This window comes from Paralichthys olivaceus, chromosome 6, assembly GCF_024713975.1.
Source record: "Paralichthys olivaceus isolate ysfri-2021 chromosome 6, ASM2471397v2, whole genome shotgun sequence".
In the NCBI taxonomy this organism is placed as follows: Eukaryota; Metazoa; Chordata; class Actinopteri; order Pleuronectiformes; family Paralichthyidae; genus Paralichthys; species Paralichthys olivaceus.
The window spans coordinates 13,703,881-13,723,796 of NC_091098.1; the positions used below are offsets into that span (position 1 = coordinate 13,703,881).

At 42.4% G+C, this 19,916-nt stretch overlaps 1 protein-coding gene across 2 annotated transcripts in view; it reads right to left on the minus strand.

Annotated features, from left to right (window-relative positions):
- The window catches only part of rerea (arginine-glutamic acid dipeptide (RE) repeats a), a 125,050-nt gene extending 108,180 nt beyond the window's left edge, over window positions 1-16,870 (minus strand). For both annotated transcript variants that reach the window (XM_020089122.2, XM_069526299.1), the window contains exon 1: window positions 16,524-16,870. The gene's annotated coding sequence lies outside the window, so the exon portion shown is untranslated. The remainder of the gene's footprint in view (window positions 1-16,523) is intronic.
- Between the last annotated feature and the right edge of the window lie 3,046 nt (window positions 16,871-19,916).

The window sequence follows — 19,916 nt, forward strand, 5'->3', positions numbered from 1 at the left end:
TTTAGGGTATGAAATATTTAGCAGCCCCATCTAAATACACCTTCAGGCACAGAGTCAGAGCCGCTTCCTTCCCCAGGTAAGAAGTAACGAGAGGGAGACAGTGGAGGAACGGCTGGTGTAATATTTCATCAACATTATTAAATCATTTCTCCCCTTGGCAGTCCCTGGGTGGTCTCGGGTTGTGTTATTTCTCTGTCAGGGTTCAGCGGCCTCGGCTTCTAGGGTTGAGTTTGGCCGCTCTGCAAGCCTAGTGCTGCGCTAAGCAGGTGTCAGGGGAGTTTCCCCTCAATTAAGCAAAGGTAAAGTATGCCTCTCACCGTGGCAGCGCCATGAATACATTAGTCTTGCTGTCACCACAGGCTACAGCATCGAGATGCACAAAGAAGACAGACAGCTGGTCACCTCCTACACTTCTGAAACGGGTAAAACAAGCAAGCAGCAAGGTTGTATTCTAAACAAAGGCTTGTTCACATTTGACGCCGAGCAGACAAAACGGCAGACAAGATGTGATCTTAAAACATTAATTTATGTGGATGAATACTTGAAGATTATCAATTCTAATATACATTTAAAGAGTAAACAGAGTAGCATCAATTTGTTGTTGTTGTAGAGTTACTGGGAGTTCGGCTGATGAGTTTGTATTAGCTGTCTGAGTGGATGACACTGGAGGACACCGAATCCTTGTTGTGTTAATTAAAGCTCAATGAAATGATGCTGATTAAAAATTTGCATGACCCACAGCCCTAGTGAGGGATACTGCCATGAAAATAAGTCCCACTGTTAAGTTGTTTTCAAGGCGAAGCGTAGGGAGAAAACACAGTTTAAAATATTGAAATAAAATGAATCATCTCAAACAATTATCTGATTAAATTAATGTGGCAAACATCTGATGAATCAATTACACTCATGATGTGAACAAATCACCTCTGACTATATTCTGATGATGACATGTGATGATTTATGTTTGTTGTTTGCTAATTGAAAACCAAAAACCAAAGCAGCACTGAAAATCATATCTTTCCATTTTGTCTCAGCTCAAAGATAAAAATGCTGTTTTGACATTTTTAGCCAGCGCACCACAGACCACATTTTAATTCACCTGACAAAGCAAAATGAAAAAAAGGTTTTATGAGAAATATGTCAACAATAGCAATAAGGCCTCCTTTTGTCAGCCTCAGTGTGTGAGTATTACAGAGTTGGACAGGCGTATTGAAAAGCACTGATTGATGGCTTCACTGTAGACTGTCTGTCCACCTATCTCCCTGATGAGACATGTCAATGTAGACACATGAATGCAGCAGCCTGTCCTCCATTTTCTCCGCCTCTCCTCCTCCCTCCTTGTCAGCGGCAGGGAGAATGACGCAGTAAATACAGATGCTGTGTGCAACGTAATTCCTGGCCCCACTGCTTTTTATCTGCCATGACAGCTTCTGCTGCAGTCGAAATCAAACGCACAGGCGTGAGGAAAAAGCTAGTATTCCCTTTAATAAACTGCCAGGCAGAGCACAGTGAGAGTAGAAAAGGAGGCACTCAGCTTTGCTCTGCACTGGCCAGGCTTTACTAAGCAGCAGCTGAGGGGAGATAGAAATGGGGAGAGCGCTCCTTCAGGCATTAGTCGGTATTATGCTGCTCACGCTGGCTCAGGCATCCAGCATCATTGCACTTACCAAGAGCTGTCTGAGCCAATCGGTCAGCGGGGAGTGCTGGGCACTCGGTAGAGATATGCACACCAACATGAGGACTAGAGTAAGAGACAGTGGGCAGCCCAGTCAGCACCTGCCCCCGGACTCATCCACAGTCCCTTTGAGCTGCCAGGGTCAATTAATTATGTTCCTTCACTCAACGCTCTCCATTAGGATAAACAGAAGGATGAGGAGAGTGTGACAACAAGGACTCCAAAAACACCCTCAGCAACAGTTACTGTTAAACTTACAGAAATGACTGATAATAAATTTATATGATTCAAATCAAATAAAAAACAATTGTGAGGATGTGCAACATTCACCCATTTCATACAGATAGATAAACTGAATGCATTTGTTTTTGTTGTTACTGTTGGACAAAAACATTTCATACGGCGATGAAAGGTACAGAAAGATTTAATTATGAATTCATTAATTTGGTAGTACTAGAAGATAGATTAACCTAAAAATAAGATATACTTTCAGCCTTGCTCGACACAGCAGCATCTTACGAAATCTCCAACTGACTAATTCTGTGTAAGTGTGTGTGCATGCATCAGGAGGATGAGGAGGGCTGCTGCATTGAAAATAGACAGCTTTTTGTTCTGACCCTACAGCTGTCACTAGCATAAGAGAGCCAGTCACTGGCAACACACACACACACACACACACACACACACACACACACACACACACACACACACACACACACACACACACACACACACACACACACACACACACACACACACACACACACACACAGCGTATGCCACTGAGTATACTGTTGTGATGCACAACTGCATTAGACGAGGAGGCAGGGAGGCAGGAGGGGTAAATCACTAAATACCTGGTCAGTGTTTAGAATCCTGCTGCAGCACCCCTAACACCATTAACATTCTTCCTTTAAATCCAATTATGAGCCATGTGTGTCCACATCAATCAGCTAGTTCCATTTGAGCCCATGGTCTTCTTTATCACCATTACCGCTGCAGTAATTGAGGCGGCGCTATGGAGAGGCTGTGCAGTTTACCTCCATCTGGGAGGTCAAGAGGAATGCAATTGGTTGACAATGATTATGCTCAGGCTGATTAGGCTATGGGCTACCGCTGAATATTTAGCACTGATTAGACTAAGCCCTGTAGAGAGCCATGTGGCTCACTAACAAAAGGGGCAAGCTATAGGACAGGGAGAAAAGACAGTCTCATACTTTCATCAGCACATTTCTATTTTGTGTTTGGCAAGATGGCTTTTTTGATGATATTACTGAGTTTTTGTGAAGACAAACAACAGCTGTGAATAAATATAATTAGTTTTAACCAATACCCCATCATAACGTAATCCCCTAAAAAAGATTCTTACAGGGAGAAAATTAATCAGAGCACAGACATTTATCACTATGGTGTCATTTAACTGCTTAACTCTGAAAATCATCAAACAATTATGGAGGTGTATTTTTGCCTGTATGACAGGAATATTAAAACTACTGGGAAGTGCAAAATAGGAGAGATATGCACATTAATAAATGATACACAAAATGGCTCCTCTTATCCCTTGAGGAAATGCCAGCACTTTTTCCTCATCAGTGATTGTGATATTTACACAGAAACTGAAGTGCACTCCTGATTGAAGCTGGGGAGAGGGTGGATGAGGAAACACGGGAAAGATGTTGAGAGAGCGAGACGAGTACGTCAAAAGTGAAAAGAGGTAAAAAATGACCAGGAGAAATGACAGCAGGGAGGGCTGAGGAGGAGGGCGAGAGGAGAAGGAGAAACAGATGGAAGGAGGCAGGGAGACGTGCACTTATTTGCAGAGGCTTTAACCGTCTTGATCCTCAATGAAGAGGTGAAACTGATTAGGTTTATATCAAACGGCTGCTTGTAACATAGTGCCTGTCGCTGAGAGCACAAATCACAGTCAAGTCAGGTTTTCCTTTTTTCCATTTGAAAGAGCCAGCTCTCTCCTCGCTTGTCTCTCTCTCTCCTTTATTCAACGCTGCACAGCCTCCTAGAGCGCCGGCTTGTCAGAGTGACAGATGTAGACACGAACACTGACCTAAATCACTCTTTTCCAGCACATTAACCCCCGTGCCCCTACACCTTTAATGCAAAACACCAACATAGGGAAACACTCCAACACAATCCTTTGGACACACCACACAATTAGACAGACCCACAAACCCCGCCCTACTGTATTATCACCCCCCCCACACACACAGCCACATGAAGCCTATTCTTGAAATGGCTAAACAGGAGGAAAAAAAAAATCACAATGTCAGGTTAAATAAATCACCCTCTGCTGTTCATAGAGGGAACATTTTTTGTCCAACAACATGGACAGGATCAATAATACTTTAATTACTGTAGCCCATGTTTATGAAATGCAATAATCATTCATTAAAGATGCAGACAGCGACAAGCAGGCGGCCGGCCAAGCATCAGGGCTGCGTGCACGGGTAGGAAAAGGGAGGGGAGGACTGGCGTAAATGATTCATGGTTTGATATCTCTCCTGTATAATGGGCTGCTCCGGGGAGTAGCTGGGGCTCCACTGCAGCGACTGACTGCCTTGGCTGGCTGGCTGGATGGCTGCCTGGCTTGCTCCCACTCTGCCGGGCTTCTTCAGCCACCGTCGCCTGCTGCCCAAGATTTCTTTTTTAAAGTCTAGCCTGCCATGAGACGTGGCTCAGTGAAAACAGTGTGCGGGGATGTGCTCATACACACATAAAAGGAGGCAACTTGATTCAACATCGTCTGAAAAAGTATCTGGGGGCATGCAAGGGGAGTAGTGAAGGATGGAAGACAAGAAAATATCAAAATCCTTCTTGGGAGAAAACGCTGCCTGAAGAGATACTGGGGATACTTGTAACATCTAATGGGAATATGGGAGCATTTTTAATGCCACCCCCCCCACACACACACACACTGGGTCGTTCTCGTTCGCCCGCCTGTCACCCCCACCCCACCCTGTGCCTTCTCCTCACCCATGGAAAGAGAGAGGGGAAAAAATGAAGAGATTAAGGTTGTAACGTGTTAGGCTAATCATAACATAGACAGTTTAGTGCCATCTCGCATAATTAAATGCTTTGCACTAACCACCTAATGCATACTAATTTGGAACAATCCACTCCTGGAGTTGGCAGACCATGAAGCTCCCTGCAAAGGAGGTGCTCGTTTCTCTCTCTGCATGTGTGAGAAACGCGCACAAACATGCACGAGAACACATACACACACACACTGATTTGCAAGAGTAAGGTGCTAAAGGTCAGGCTGTGGACTTGAAAGAAAAGGTCAAGCATTATTACAACATGACTAAATAAACAGGCTGCGGCACTGCCCCCACTCAAGCCGCTGTGGGTGCTGGAAGTCTTCTCCTACACACTGTGCTACCTGCCTGTCTGTCTGTCTGTCTGTCTGTCTGGTCGGGATTCAGCCTCATCCCTTGTCTTCATCCACATATCCCTCCAGCTCTAAGAAATCTGACATGAGGACTGTCATATCCTGCGTAGATTCTTATCCCCTGCTGGTTTTATTGCTCTCTTCCTCCTGAGTCACCAGCACACACACAGACCCACACAAAACGAGAGAGAGAAAGCAGGACTGCTGGAGCGTGCTTTAAAGTACATTAATATTAATTGCACTAGCTGGAGTGATAACACAGACAAGATGCCCCTGTGAGGGAGCTGGGTGCAGGCAGCCCATGCTTTTTTTTTTTAGAAGCACTGCTCCTCTGTTGGATGACCGTGGTGAGGCAGCGGAATGATGAGCATTTCATCTTTGAAATTGCTTGTTTTATATTAGAAGGGGTCTGCCCTTTACCGGCACAGGGAATTTGTGTTTGTGAGTTGTTAGTGTATGGAGATGTGCGTGGCCGTGCACTGAGTGATAAAAAACTAGGCAAGATGAATTATTAGTCTAGTGGCTACATCAACAGCAGTAGAAATGTGGCTCCAAATAACACAGAGTGCTTAAGCGATCCTGCTTTTATCTCCACTACTACTGCTGGCTTGGCTGGCTTTTATGTCCTCCACACTGCTCAATACTCTGAGCAATGAGCTTTGCTAACGATGTAAATAATTTGCTGTCCTAGAGAGAAACAGCTTTTTCAGTAAGATGGAATAAAAAACAAATCAAGTTGAAGCCCATCTCCACTGCTTAGCTTCTTTCTTCCCCTGTAGGAAAGGCAGGGGGCTGTAGTCATTCGATGACAGCTATATCTCGACAATCCTCCATTTTTACCTTGCGCTCTCTTTTTTTCCCTCCTTTGTCTTTTGCTATTGAAAAGCCTCACTGCTTCCTCACAGTAGTGCATTTTTGCTTGTACAGTTTTGTGCTCCTTTTAAAATTTCCCCCAAGGCTCATCAACGCCGCATTACCAAGTCTAATCAGGTGGTGCTGCAGAGATTTGCAGAGAACCACGGCTACACACACACACACACACACACACACACACACACACACACACACACACACACACACACACACACACACACACACACACACACACACACACACACACACACACACTAGAGGATTCATTCAAGAAGCCTGGGAGGTTTTCCACCAGCAGCTCCACAGGATCATGAACAGGGAGAGGAGGTGAACAGCGGAGAAATCACTACTGGCTAAATGCTCATGAGTGGTTTATGGCTCTGAGGGGCAGAGAGGGAGACAGAGATGTGGTAATGCATCTCTGTGACACTCCTTTAAGCGACCGACCAGATTGTAATCTCCTGGGCCCACTAGTCACACGTTATTGTTTTTCATTTCTCTGGTCACAAACAATTAAAACACGCCCATCGATTCCTGTGCCCCATCAGCTCTCTTATTCTCCATTTGGTTACAAACAAAATATACACAACTGAAAAAATACACTTGTGTGACAATATATGCTCACATTCCTAAAATAAATTCACAGAGAATGTCACACACGTTTGTCACTTTCTTACTCTTGATCTCTCGGCGGAAGCTAACGCAAAGTGGACAATCCACTACATTAGCGAGGTAGATTTAGAGAAAGAAGAGAAAATTGCGGGTGGTGGGGGGTTGTCTTTTTCTCTGCCTGTCGTTATCCTCTTCACAGCTGCAGCTGCACCGGCAAGACAAAAAAACTCTGGGGAAGAGTCAGGCAGAGGAAAAAGAGAGAAAAAAAGAAATATAGCAGCATTGTGTATTGTTTTATGTAGAGATCTACGCAAGCCTGTTGTTGATTAAAGAAAAAGATGGAGTGCTAAATACAGAGGGAAACAGGGAGAAGAGTGAGAGGACTGCTGCTTCTCAAAAGAAGGGTCTCTGTGGGCTTCCAGAGGTGGTAGTGAATCTCTTCCCTCTGACAGAGCTGTCGCACCATGGGGAGAAATTTTAAACTCCTGCTGTCAGGAGAATTTCTTTGGCTTTCATTACACCGGCCACATGTAGTCTATGCACTTGTGCATCTTAGTACATGTGAACGAGCGTAATGTGAAGCCAGACACCCCCTTACTCTCCTTACTACATTTGGTGTTTGCAGCGTGTGCTGGCTTTGTGCCGAGCAGATTGTTTGCTTTGTGCCAAGAATAAAAGAAAAAGACTGAAAAGTCTGACGGCGTTCTCCACATGCTGGATCACAATCATGTAATCTGTGCACAAACAAAAGCATCCCCGACCTTGATGAGAAATTCATGCAATAGCAGAGCGCAATCTCACCTGCCAATCGTGTTATTTGAAATTAACCAAAGCATATCAACATGGAATGCAGCTCACGGGACCCATCTGCTCAGTATAATGCAAAATGTGACAAGCACTTAATCAAGTCGTCATCAGTAGCACCCCACTAATTTAGAACTGAAGAGGCAAAGAAAAGAGCTTTTAGGGACTGGAGTGGAATAAGCTCATCTATGAAGAGAACCAGGCCTCAGCGATGCTGTGCCAAATAGCATTTTCTTCATATAAGAAGGCAGTGAAATGGGGAGAGGAGGATTTGGCCTCCTAGTGCGCTGCTATGCCCCGGCTCAGCTAAGTGACAGTGAATCCTACAGTGAGTCGATTTGCTGCTTTTGAGTGCCCGGAAACTTGTCTGGCAGAGTGCTCGCCAGGGAGAACGATAGATGGGAGAATGTGGGGACCGAGCCTCACCTTCTGATGTCTTCTATTTGTCTGTTCATCCCTGGAGGCTTTTGGGCTGCTTGGTACAACAAGGGGGGTGAGGGATAGTGGGTGGTGGGGACACAAGAGAGGGCTCTGCAGCCATACTCAGACAAAGCAAAAGTAGAAAAGACAAGTAAAAAGGTAAATAGTGAGGAGGAGCTGCCAGGGAGCCCAGACAAGCTTGGGTTTCAAGTACCTTATAGCGCTGCAGTCACTTCCTGTAGCAATCTGGACAAAAAAACACTAACATGTGACTCTTCTCTTTAGTGGGAAACGGTACAATCTGCATTCCTTCCAGGGTCAAACAACTCTGCAGTACTTATGGCTCCATCTCACTTTCTATACATGATTCAATAATATGCATTACAGAGGCAATGGCAGTTTCATTGGTTACTCTTTCAGCCACAAATTCTATCCCTGTGTGTTTAAGAATCATTTGAACAAAAGAGTTGAACTGTTCCAATACCAGCATTGGAAATACTTTTGATACTGCTGAAAATCGATCTGATACAGTATGAAAAAAACTGCAATTTTCTTTTCGAGGAAATCATGTCTTTATTGCCGCTCCAAGACAATTGTTGCACTGTAGTGCCACTGGCAAGTATTGTTTTAGAGAAGAAGTATTGATTTCCGCTAGTTTAGTGTTTTAGCCAGAGTCAACTAAAATGTCAGCAAATTGGTTAAATGTCATGCTGGAAAATCCAGCATTTAAGGTTTGACCTGAGCCAGACCATACAGCAATCCATACAGCTGTTAAAATGCATGATATGACATGTTATTTTTTTAAATGCCTTGGTATCAGATGAAATGCAAACCCATGTATAAGAATTGGTATCGCAAAGGAAAAATGATATCAGAACATCTCTATTTATATCCTCGAAAGATACAAGATAAATAACCACCATAATATTTCTACTGTTTTTACCAACCACATTCATGATGTCGAAACTTGTCTACTGTATGAGAATAGTTCATTAGTATAAGCGGTTTGGGCAGTTTTACCTGCATTTAGAAACCCACATATACAACAACAAAACGTTGTGCTACTCTGCAGACCGATACAATCTAGTTAACCCCAAAATAATAATATCGAACCAATGGATAACTGAATGTCATGTTAACTTGTGGTTTGCTGCACAGACAAATGCACAAACAAATATCAAATGTGAAAAGCATTTTAACCTGACCCTCCAATGATTTTCACCCAATGCCATTTGAATATGGACAGCTGAAGATGGGCAACATTGCTGATTAGAAAAGGAGCACTTGATGATGACACACAGAGACAACTGTATTGTCATCTTAAAGAGGATCTATGAAATCAATGAGAGGAGATCAATGCTGTCTCTGTGTCTCTCTCTCTCACACAGCACTTTACATAAGCAGCAATAACAGTCACCGATTTCCTGTGCAAGACTCCTCAAGGCAAAAAAAAGCATCTATGACTCCATCAGTGCAATACTCACATTTACAACTTCACACACGAGGAAGAGCTAGAGAAGAGGAGAAGCTAAAAGGGGGTAGGAGGAACCTCAGGCGTCAAAGCCAGATAGAGGGGGCTAGTAGAAAGGGGACAGAGAGGTTGCAAAGCGTCTTCATTAAAGTATAGCAGCTAGTTCTGGAGCCGACTAGCCAAGCACTGTAGTAAGAGGAGCTCATCCTCTCAGTTAATTAGGATTTCTGCTGCTTCATTTTGGGGCGAGGGACAGGATGTTGGAGGCTTGATTGCCTTTTATTTCCCAGTCTTTCTGCTCGGCTGCCTCTGCCGGTTTATTAACAGGAGATCTTGCAGATTTACAGATCTGCAGCAAACATCAGTTTCAATAATTACAAGAAAACTGTTAGCGGGGACACAATGAAACACACACACAGGCACTTTTCTTTTCTCTCTGCCAACACTGCAAAAACGCCCCTCCCCCTCCTTCACAGCATCTAATTTCCATAGATGTGCCCTTTTTCACGATTGTATATTATAAACATGTTAAAACACACATTGATTAGCCTCAGTCACACACGGCACTTCAAACACTTAACCACTAATCCCTGGCCTAAAGGCCAATGCAAATGCTGAGAATGTCACATTTACATTCCACATTCAAACCTCAGAATATATATTGTCAGAAAACAAAATGGATGAAAGAAAATTTGCAGCCGGTCAGGAACAGAATAAGCAGTTTTTATCATGAAATTAATTAATAGGATTAAAAAAAAACATTGGAGAGATATGTGATTGCAAGAATAATTCTCATTAACTATATTTAGCATGCCGGCATCATGCCTAGAATTAGATTTCATTGATTGACAAGGTACATATGAGAACAAATAGAATGCGGGATTCAGACAACAACTACAACTGGGAAAAGAAATAATAGAAATCATATTTTAAAGGCAACTAGCATCAGATACAGAACAGAGAACAACAGATTCCATTTGAGTAAAATCAATAATTGTGTTGACTTGCAGTGTATTGCTTTCCTGTCTTCTCATCTCGCTTACTAATGTTTCTTTCATGAGCCAGCCCACTGCTGGTGACATTATAGCTACAGCACTTCCACAAGTCCCCAATGGATCGGTGAAAATGGTTGGCGTAAAACACAATTAGTACGGTCCATATGGCTGCTAGTGGAGGAGGAGCAGGAGAGCTCCCATGTGGTCCTTATAGAGGCCCACTCTTTTGTTACCTTAAAGATCAAACTGTTGTCATAATAATGGGGCCGTTTCAATTTTTGCAGCTTTTTTTTTTTTTACGTAAAAGCAGCAGTACTCCAACAGATCCTCACATTGTGGAATGACTCTTGGCAAATAAATTGACCAACCATGGCTGATAGCCTAATCAATAGCTCCTTCATCATGATTAATGGCTCATATTGGATAATGGGGAAATTTAATGTGAGAGGAGCGTTACTTCCTCATTTTACCGCTCAGCCCTATCGATTGGTTATAACCTTCCTTTTTGACCAGTGGAATGTGCTGATAAGAGAGCAATGTGTTCGACCTATGTAAAGTGAGTACAGAGAAAATGATTTACTGAGCTTCAGGCGCGTCTCATCCACTGATAGCTCTGTATGCCTGGCCTGACAAGCATTTTCTTGCCTGAGAAACCCAGACACCTTTTACTGAGTAAAAGCGAACAACAACAGCTTGAGGCAACAGATTTATTACAAATTGATCTATTAGATAGCACTGCTGTGCTTCGCTGTTTTTCTGTCTCTCTCCCCTCTCTCTTTCTCTGACAGCCTTCCCCTTATGGTAGCTACAGTGTATCAGAGTGGAAGTGCTACAGCAGCAAATCTAAACCCAATCCTCAGAACTCATTTTCTCTGTGCTAGCTGCGGGAACAGGGGTACAGAGACAAGATGTCCATCCTTAAACCTTGCCGATCCAGCTTTAAGTCCCAGCACCTAAACTGAAGGCTCAGCAGGCTCAATAGGTGTGCCTAGCCTGCAAGGGCGAGCAAGAGCACACTTTACCCGAGGCGCCTTGTGAAGAGGAGAGTGGAAAGCGCTACAATGTCACCGGGGTCATTTCCTTACGGCTGCATGAACCCTGAGAGCTCACCACTGGGTTGCATGCAGTCTCCATTAAAACATCAGTCACAGGTCTGGGCTCTGCAAACAAACTGCGCCTCATGTGCACAGTCACCACATCAGTGCAATACCTGTATTAGTCACAGAGGCCACGGAGCACAACCAGTACATTGTAAAAAGATGTTAAAAATCAATCTCCTGCTTACTCAATATTGTACAGAAAATAAACACAACATAAAGAGCCATTACAGACACTCATTAATAACAAAGAGAGGTCTGTCTGGATTATAGACAGCTGTTATTGACACATCTCTCTATATAACAATCAATTAAATCAACTACATCATTTAGACTTGCTAATCAAGGTGACTCTCTGGTAATTATAATAGTCACCATTAACCTTAGCCACTGCATGAGAAAAAGGCAAATCTATGCACTTCCTAAACATTTAGCCAAGGATTCAACACTATAGAGGTTGCTCTATTATTAGCCAAGCTCATGAGAGAAAACCCAGTCACCATCGCTGTGTACAGTGGATCCAATACATAGATGGAAAGCTTCACTGTCACAAGCAGTCCACATAATTCGACCCGTCCCCTTGTGCTTAAGGTTCAGTAAACAGAGCATTGGGTTTGGCAAGTTATGTAGTCTATTTAACAACACAGTATACGTTTGTGCTGAAAAATACTGCTGTTGATAGCAACAATGAGTGCTGAGAGAAAACTGCACTGACTCCATTGTGCTCCTTTCCTTTAATCACCTCCATCTTTCATCTGTGCTACACAAGAAAAAGAGCACAAAGAGAAAGGGGATATTGGCTTCTGAATGGCATACATTTTTGTGCTGTTGAAAAAAAGGGCACCATCTAAAGATGCTGAAATATTCTATGAAGAGTGTATACATCTATATAAACATCTTCAGGCAGGCAGCTGCAGGGGGCGAGCGCAGTAAAACACTGGCATGCATTGTTTGTGTTTCTGCACCACTAGCGCCATGCCGTGTCATTACATGAGGCAATCTCTTACCTAATCAGCACTGACACACACACAGCAGCAAAGCACTCCTCCTCCTGCTCATCTTTCTTCCCCCTTTCTCTCCTCGGGGGCCAGCCAGCTGATCCTACACCATTTCATTTTCCTCTTTTACTGTGATGGCAAATGGCTGACTGTTATTTTTGAACACTTTCAAATCGTGTTTTATGGCACCGTAATTGACTAAGTGCTATTATCAGTCTATCCTGCCCAAATACTGAGAAAATGAGCGTCTGCATGCTAAGGTGTTTAGCTAATAACTGATGAAGCATTCTAACAATGTGAAAGACTCCCAGACACAAAAAAAAGTCAGCTGTGGAGTGACTATCGTCACAACTATTCAATGTGTTCATTGACCAACATTTCCCATTGCTTCACAACTCTTGCAAATGTAAGCCAAGCCCCCCCCCCTTTTCCAGTTTCTACACTCCATTGTACAATCACATATGTACATAAATCACAGAGGACACAGAAACTTGGCGAGTTGCAACACTTTGCAATCTGATCGCTTCAAACCCACATACAAAACTGAGCAGGGCAAATATGGAAGGTATGGAGAGAGGTTTGTTTTTCCTGTACCTGCTGAGGACCTGCCGAGAGGCTGGCAACAACACAAAACACAATGTGTCTGATTAGTTAAGATGTGAATCCATGCCAAGCCAGCCCAACAAGACACGTACGGCGTATGCAGGATAAAGTGAGATCAACTTCGCCGTGACTGAGCTCGCAGAGGAAACAGATTTGATCACATCTAGTACATCAAATAGCACCAGCAATATGTGGCAAGACAGCTCAAAATTGTTAACATGGATAGCATTTGCCGATACTATCTCCTTGGCACAATTGTGGGGCTGCGGAGCTAGGCCTGAATCAAACAAAGATGAGATATAATGCAGCACACTTGGATCTCCTCTTATGAGGGGTGAAGGGAAGCTGTCAAAGAACACAAAAACACATCCACCAGCATCTCGCTTCCCCTGACTGGCTGGGATAAGCCAGGAAGAGGAAGAAGGGGTGGGGGGGTGGCTTGCCTCATTTCTGCCAGTGTGCCCTGTGTGTGTCAGTCCAATATCTTAAAACAACACATGCAAGGCTTTGCTACAGCCAATTACCCAGCTCTTGGCACAGGAACTGAAAAACATCTTCGGAGAACAATAAAGAGAGCTTGGCTCACTGTGTGTGCTGTCAGTAAGTGCTGACAGATTGTTATTTTTAATGAATATACAGCACTTGAATGGCCCATCAAGAGGTCTTTGAGCGAACATTGCTCCTTTGTTCAGAGCATTCATTTTCTATGTAACAGCCAGATATCTTCCAATGAAATTTATATCTAGCATTGTAAAGGAAAAAGCTAAATCAGTTTATCCACTTGCTTCCTTTTATAGTCCATGACCTCCTCTCTGCAGCGACTAGTCAAGAGAGTATAAATACAAGCCATCTGATAACAATACTGACATCATAAGGTGCTTGACAGTACATCGTTTCCTGTGTTGATACTGGAAAGCAGACTTTTCACATCTTACCTCCCTCTCCTGCCAACATTCAGTATATAAAGCCCTTGAGCAAAACAGTATTAAACAGCACAATACCCTAATCACCTTTCTTTGAAACACAAAAACCTCCCAGAAGTTAAAATTTATTTTTTAAGTCAGTCTAGCCACAGAGATCACAGGGTAAGGCACCTTTTCTTGTAATGTGGCAACATAATGCCACAGCTCTTTAGTATCATGGAGTCACTCTGAAACTAGACCCCGGCATAGCAAAGGGCAATCATCTTTCATGACGATTCATGGTGAAAGAAAAATATAGTGACAGCATCTAGGTGAAAAACCGCAAGACGCCGTTTGAGCGCAGCATGTAAACATTGAATTCCTGAGCAGGAGTATTGACAAATCATCCAACAAAGAGATGTCAGAGAGCAGCGGAAGGGGATTTTCCTTAACATCGTCAAGCCTTCAATTTGCCACATATAACTCACGGAGAGCTGCCATTACTCACACATACATTACACTTTAAAGGAAAAGAGCAGGGTTATTACACTTCTCTTATCATTACTCTGCTCCACAGCCACTGAGCTAGATCGACATTTAATGGAGGAGGAGTGTGTCAATGGAGATGTGATTCAAAGCCATTTTTGAATCTGCAGCTCTTGAGATTCAAACTGAAAACATCCGGACTTCCTCTGACCGCTGAAGAAACCAGTTCATGTGGATTGAATAAGGACTGTGCACATTTTTACAACCAGAGCCTTATTAAGTACCTTAGAATATCATGAATGAAACAGACAAACAAAAAAAGACCTCCACAAATGCTCTGTTTCAAGCCCTTTTGAAATGTTTTTCTTTGCCTAAACAAAATTCTCCTTCTACAAAAACCGTAAACCAAGCGTTAAGGTGCTTTTCTGTGAGAGTTGCGCTGAAGCAGTAATCAACGTATAGCCTGTAATGGCAGATGACTGGAAGCTAACCTAGCAAGTTTCATAGTCTAAGTGGCAGTTGAAGAAAACTTAAATACACTAACCACTAAGCTACTAGCAGATGTGAAAGCCACTTTATAATTAAATGTGCCATAATGCAGGATGTATGGAGCTAAAACATTTTATCAGAAGTGATAGAGAATTTACCCAGGGAAATGTAAAGTTTGATTGAATAGGTTCTGGTTTAAATGGGTGTATTTTTTTTCCACAGTGCAGTTCTCAGAAAATATTTCTGACGTGTTACACTGTAACTAAACACTGGAGTGTGACATGACGTACGTGCATAACGTGAATATGAACTTTGATTTTCTCCCTGCATCATTATCAGTGGATCTAAAGAGGTGGTGACTATGAGTCAAAGTAGAAAACTCTGTCCATGTAGGATTCTTTACAGAAATTAAACATAATGTGCTGAACTGAAAATATCCATGATTTACAAAAGACATTTGATTAAAGATCTCCTTATGTTCCACCTAATATTGTGGTGCTCACATTAAAACAGTCTTCCGGTGGAATGAACAGCACTTGGCATTAGTGCTGAAAAACAAATGTTTCTCCCTCATTTCTTTATTGAGCATGAAGTATAATCATTACTCTAGATGTGCAGGATTGTGCGAGGCTATGTGGTGTGAGTAAGGCAGAAAGAAAGTGAACAAGTCAGAGGTGATTCATAATCGCTCAATAAAAATGAATCACTAGCTTGAAATAGCTCTGCCTTGTGAAGGTAGAGATATGAACATTTACATACACTACTGATGGTGGCTCCCTTTTGAAAATACAGGGTATATATGTTATATATGGTCAAAGGAAGTCAGTGATGCCTCTGTTTACTATTTCCAAAGTTAGAAATCATGATAAGTTAATATTCCATTTTATTATTAAAACAAAAACCCAGTAAATACCACTGCAATTGTACATTACATAGTCAGTACCACACTGCTACTTTAAACTCCTCATGTCTGGCAGGTGAAAAGTGTTGATGCCATTTCTCATGGTTGTATTTGTTGACAAATGTTGCTATGAGGGTTTTAGGAGCCTGTCATCTTTGATTTAACTGTTGGAGTGTTAGCCGCTGTTAGCATTGTTCGAAACCAGCACACACATGACTCATAAACGGCCACAAACTGTGAGCTAGTAAACAATCATTGAGCACAAGTGGAGCACACAAAGACAGCAGCTAACGTTTCCCTGGGCTAATGACAATAGCTCAATGGGCTCAGGCTACTCCCTGGAACAGAGACACTCCACTTAGCTAATTCAAATTGGGGAAAACGCCTGGTGCGAGGTGCTGCAAGGACACGAGCCCGTTAAAACCACACAGCCATTTCAGAAAACGAACTTCATGTTGTGTGTGCAGCGTGTGTCCTGCGCTAACCGGTGTCAGCGGACTGTTTGTATCCAGACATTACCCTGCTCCTAGCTGGCATTCCCAAATCAATGCTAGTCACTTGCGCTAGCCGCTAACGTTAGGTCGTGGTAACCAGCAACAGCAAGTGGCAAGCAAGTCTATCAGCTAACGAGCTAGCTGATGCTAATAGGCAAATTAGCCTAATGGCTAGCAAGAGAGATTGCACGTTTAACAGCCGTGCGCTAACAAAGTATCCCCCCCTTCATGTTTGTCATTTCTCCCTCGTTTGCTGGTGAACGTCAAAGGCAAAGACTGGTTAGAGCTCACAGCACTTACCTTAGAGAGCTTGATCTACAACATCTGTGATGTGTTTGATGAGAGACTGCAACAACAAACAATAGCAGCAGCAGCAGCAGCAGCAGCAATTAGCCAACGTCAGTTAGCCAAGTGTCGCCACTACAGTAGCGGAGCAGCTGCAGTGCCACCTGTATATCTGCTCTTATGGAGCCACACCGGAGCCGAGCACGTTTGATATAATGTTGTCATAAATGATGGACTTGAGAATAAAGAGGGAGTAATCGCTGCCGGGATGCTCTGACTGGTGTGTGTGTGCATGTGTGTGTGTGTTTGTATATGTGTGTGTGAGCAGCACTCAGCATGACAGCATCCTTCTTCGTCTTGGGGCGAGAACAGTTGGGGGGTACTCAAAGTTCAACCGGTAAAATATCGTCACCCACTGGTCAAAGCTGGGAACTTCCACCAAGAGGGAGACAGACTCAGGGTCTTTCTGTGAAAACACTTGATCTGCCATCATCTTTGAAAACCTGTGACACTGCCAGAGAATATGTGGACTGCCAGTGAGCCCAGAAAACTACAGAGACGTGTTCTTATAAGTCTGAGTGAACTACAGCAAGTCAAGGCAGGTTTATTTTGTACAGCACATTTCAACAAGGCAATTCAAAGTGCTTTGCATATAATGTAAAAAGCAACCCTAAAATGGAAACTCATTAGTCAATACACAAAAGAAGAATTTAAAGAGAAATTAATAGAGTTAAATACAGAATAAAACAAAGTAAGAGATAAAATAGTGAAAATACGTGAAAGGAGATACTTGATTTTAAGGTTCAGTGTGTAGAATTTAGTCAAATCTAGTGGTGAAGTTGCAGCTGAATACTCCTCACCTCACCCGTCCCTTCCAAACACAGCAGAGAACCTATGGTAGCTTCATTTGTCATAAAAACTCAAAAGGTGTTTAGTAAAAAATATAGCAGCCTCCGTAGAGACAACTCGCTCCAGATGTAAATATAAAGGTCTCATTCATCCCTGTCTCCAAAACCAAAACTTAAGATAACCAATACAATTCAAGGCTAAATTATACAACTACTACACAATGAATAAACTATGAACATAAATATAAATAATGTAAAGAAAGTAGTGACAGACCAGACCCATAGCTTTGCTGTTTACTGATTATCTATTATAAGATGGGGGTTATGTGATCAGACTGGGTGTTATGGCCAAAATTTGAAACAACCAAAATAGGACAAGATGGTGAATATCCTTTGTACATTTGAAGGTCTTCCATACTAGCTTGTTGATAAGTTACCAAACAACAGCAGATATGAGCGACCACCAACATATGTAAGAGCTGTATCATCAGTTGTGTATAGAGACATCGGGTGTTTGAGCCTTTTAATCACATGACATGCTAAGTCAGACCCACCAAGGCTGATCAGACTTGAAAGTGGGTGTGTGTCCCTAATGTCTTCCTCCTGACCCAGAGTCATTGGCTGCAGTGTTCTGCAGTATGTGATGTTTCTATTATGGTCTGGTGCAGGACATGGATTCCCAGCTCTTAGGGAAACTTGATGGTGAATGTAACAATAAAACCCCTGCAGCCAACCTCCACTGGGCAGACTGTTGTCCCCAGCTTCCTCCTTCTGCATCACATGCCGTCTCTTAGATCAAGATAAAAATGCTCGTATGAGTCGATATTAGTAATGATCACCATAAATGTCACATTATCATTTCTTGATGGTGCCATCTTCATGTCTCCACCTTTCATGCTCTGCTGAGGAATTGTATGCTTCAGTTGACAGACTGAAAAAATGTGAACATAAGGGCCTTGACCAAGACAAAAGGTATTGATCCACTTTTTGAAAATTCTTAAACAAAAGTATATATATGTGTTTATAAAGTATGATGAATGTATTCTATATTATTGTGCTTTATTCTATGATTTATTCCCTTTTTTTCTATACTGCTATGGATCTACAGGTTTGAAATGAAGTTTAATGAGGGATAGATTAATTGTGAGTTATACGTACTAACTGTGCTTACACATTAGACTGATATAAATTTGACTTTGGTGATATTGCTATTAATTATATTATATTGTGGTAATTATTGTTATTTTTCCATTGCCCAGCCCATAATATTATCTACTGCAATACACTACATTAGTGATATTGGATACAGCCTATAAGGAGCTGCACAAACCTTGAAAACATAAATATAATATATGTTTTACATTATAAATCATACAGTAAAAAAGACTGATGAGACAAATTGTGATTTGACAATATGGGCTGTACAAATAGAATTTGATTGATTAAGTTAAAAAAAGTTTATGTTTGAATGATGCTTAAGATGTAGTGGAAATCAAGAGGCGACTGAGAACCCCACTCTCTGAATAACTTTACACACAGTGAATTACTGAGTTCTCCCATTAAAGTAAACTGCACTGAAAGACAGTTGCACATCTTACACAGCAAAATATATTTTGTTAAATCAAAAACAAATGGTTTAATATTTCACTTTGAGTTCATCTGGTGCCTTATCCGCAGGAGCTGTCTTTGGTAAGGTTTGCTGTTGTATCATCACTGTTATGAGCCTGATATTGTTTTATTTTACAGTAACATCAACAGTAACAACGTTCTGATGAAGCCCAGTCAAGTGAGTTCTGTGCTTGTGGTGAAACACCTCTAGGCGTTCCTCAGGCTGCTCATTGTTGTCTATAAGGAAGATGTCAGACAGGTTTATTACACAGATTTGACCACTAGATGGCGCAGCTCACAAAGAAAAAAAACCCAGCATTGCAGTCTTGGAGAGTCCCATGTATTATAATCCACACTATCAATTTACAAGTCAGCCAGATTTACTCTGAGAGGCTTAACTTTACGCGAAAACCGTTTCAAATCACGTAAGTGTAAGAAAGATTTACCCTGTACCCGTTTGCTGCTAAATGAAATCTGCAGCAGCTGTTACAAGACTCCCCAGGTTCTACAATATGTAATGAGCAGTGTCTTTTATGTCAGTGATTTGTAATACATCTCCTTGGTGAGGGCTGAACAATGAGGGCAGGTTGAGACAGGGCTCACACAAAGTGAATTGGTGTGGCACAGGCCCAGCTGGCAGTCCCCTGTGGTACAAAAACACCGGTGAATAGACTCATTTATCTTGGCAACGCTGAGCACAGAAAAAAGCTTGCATAGAACTTCTGGATTCTTTTACCCCGGGGACAGAAATGGCACCCCGGAGCGCAGAGCTCATGTTTCTGCTTCTCTGTGACACTCGGATTACATCACACAGCCGTTACTGGGGGGGGACACCATTTACTGTAGATATCCCTCTTAATCTGCAAGAAGGCTCTGAAAGAAAGCTTTGGTAGTCAACTTGGTAGTAATATTTATGAACTGCAGGATGCAATTAGAGAATTAAAATGTTTTT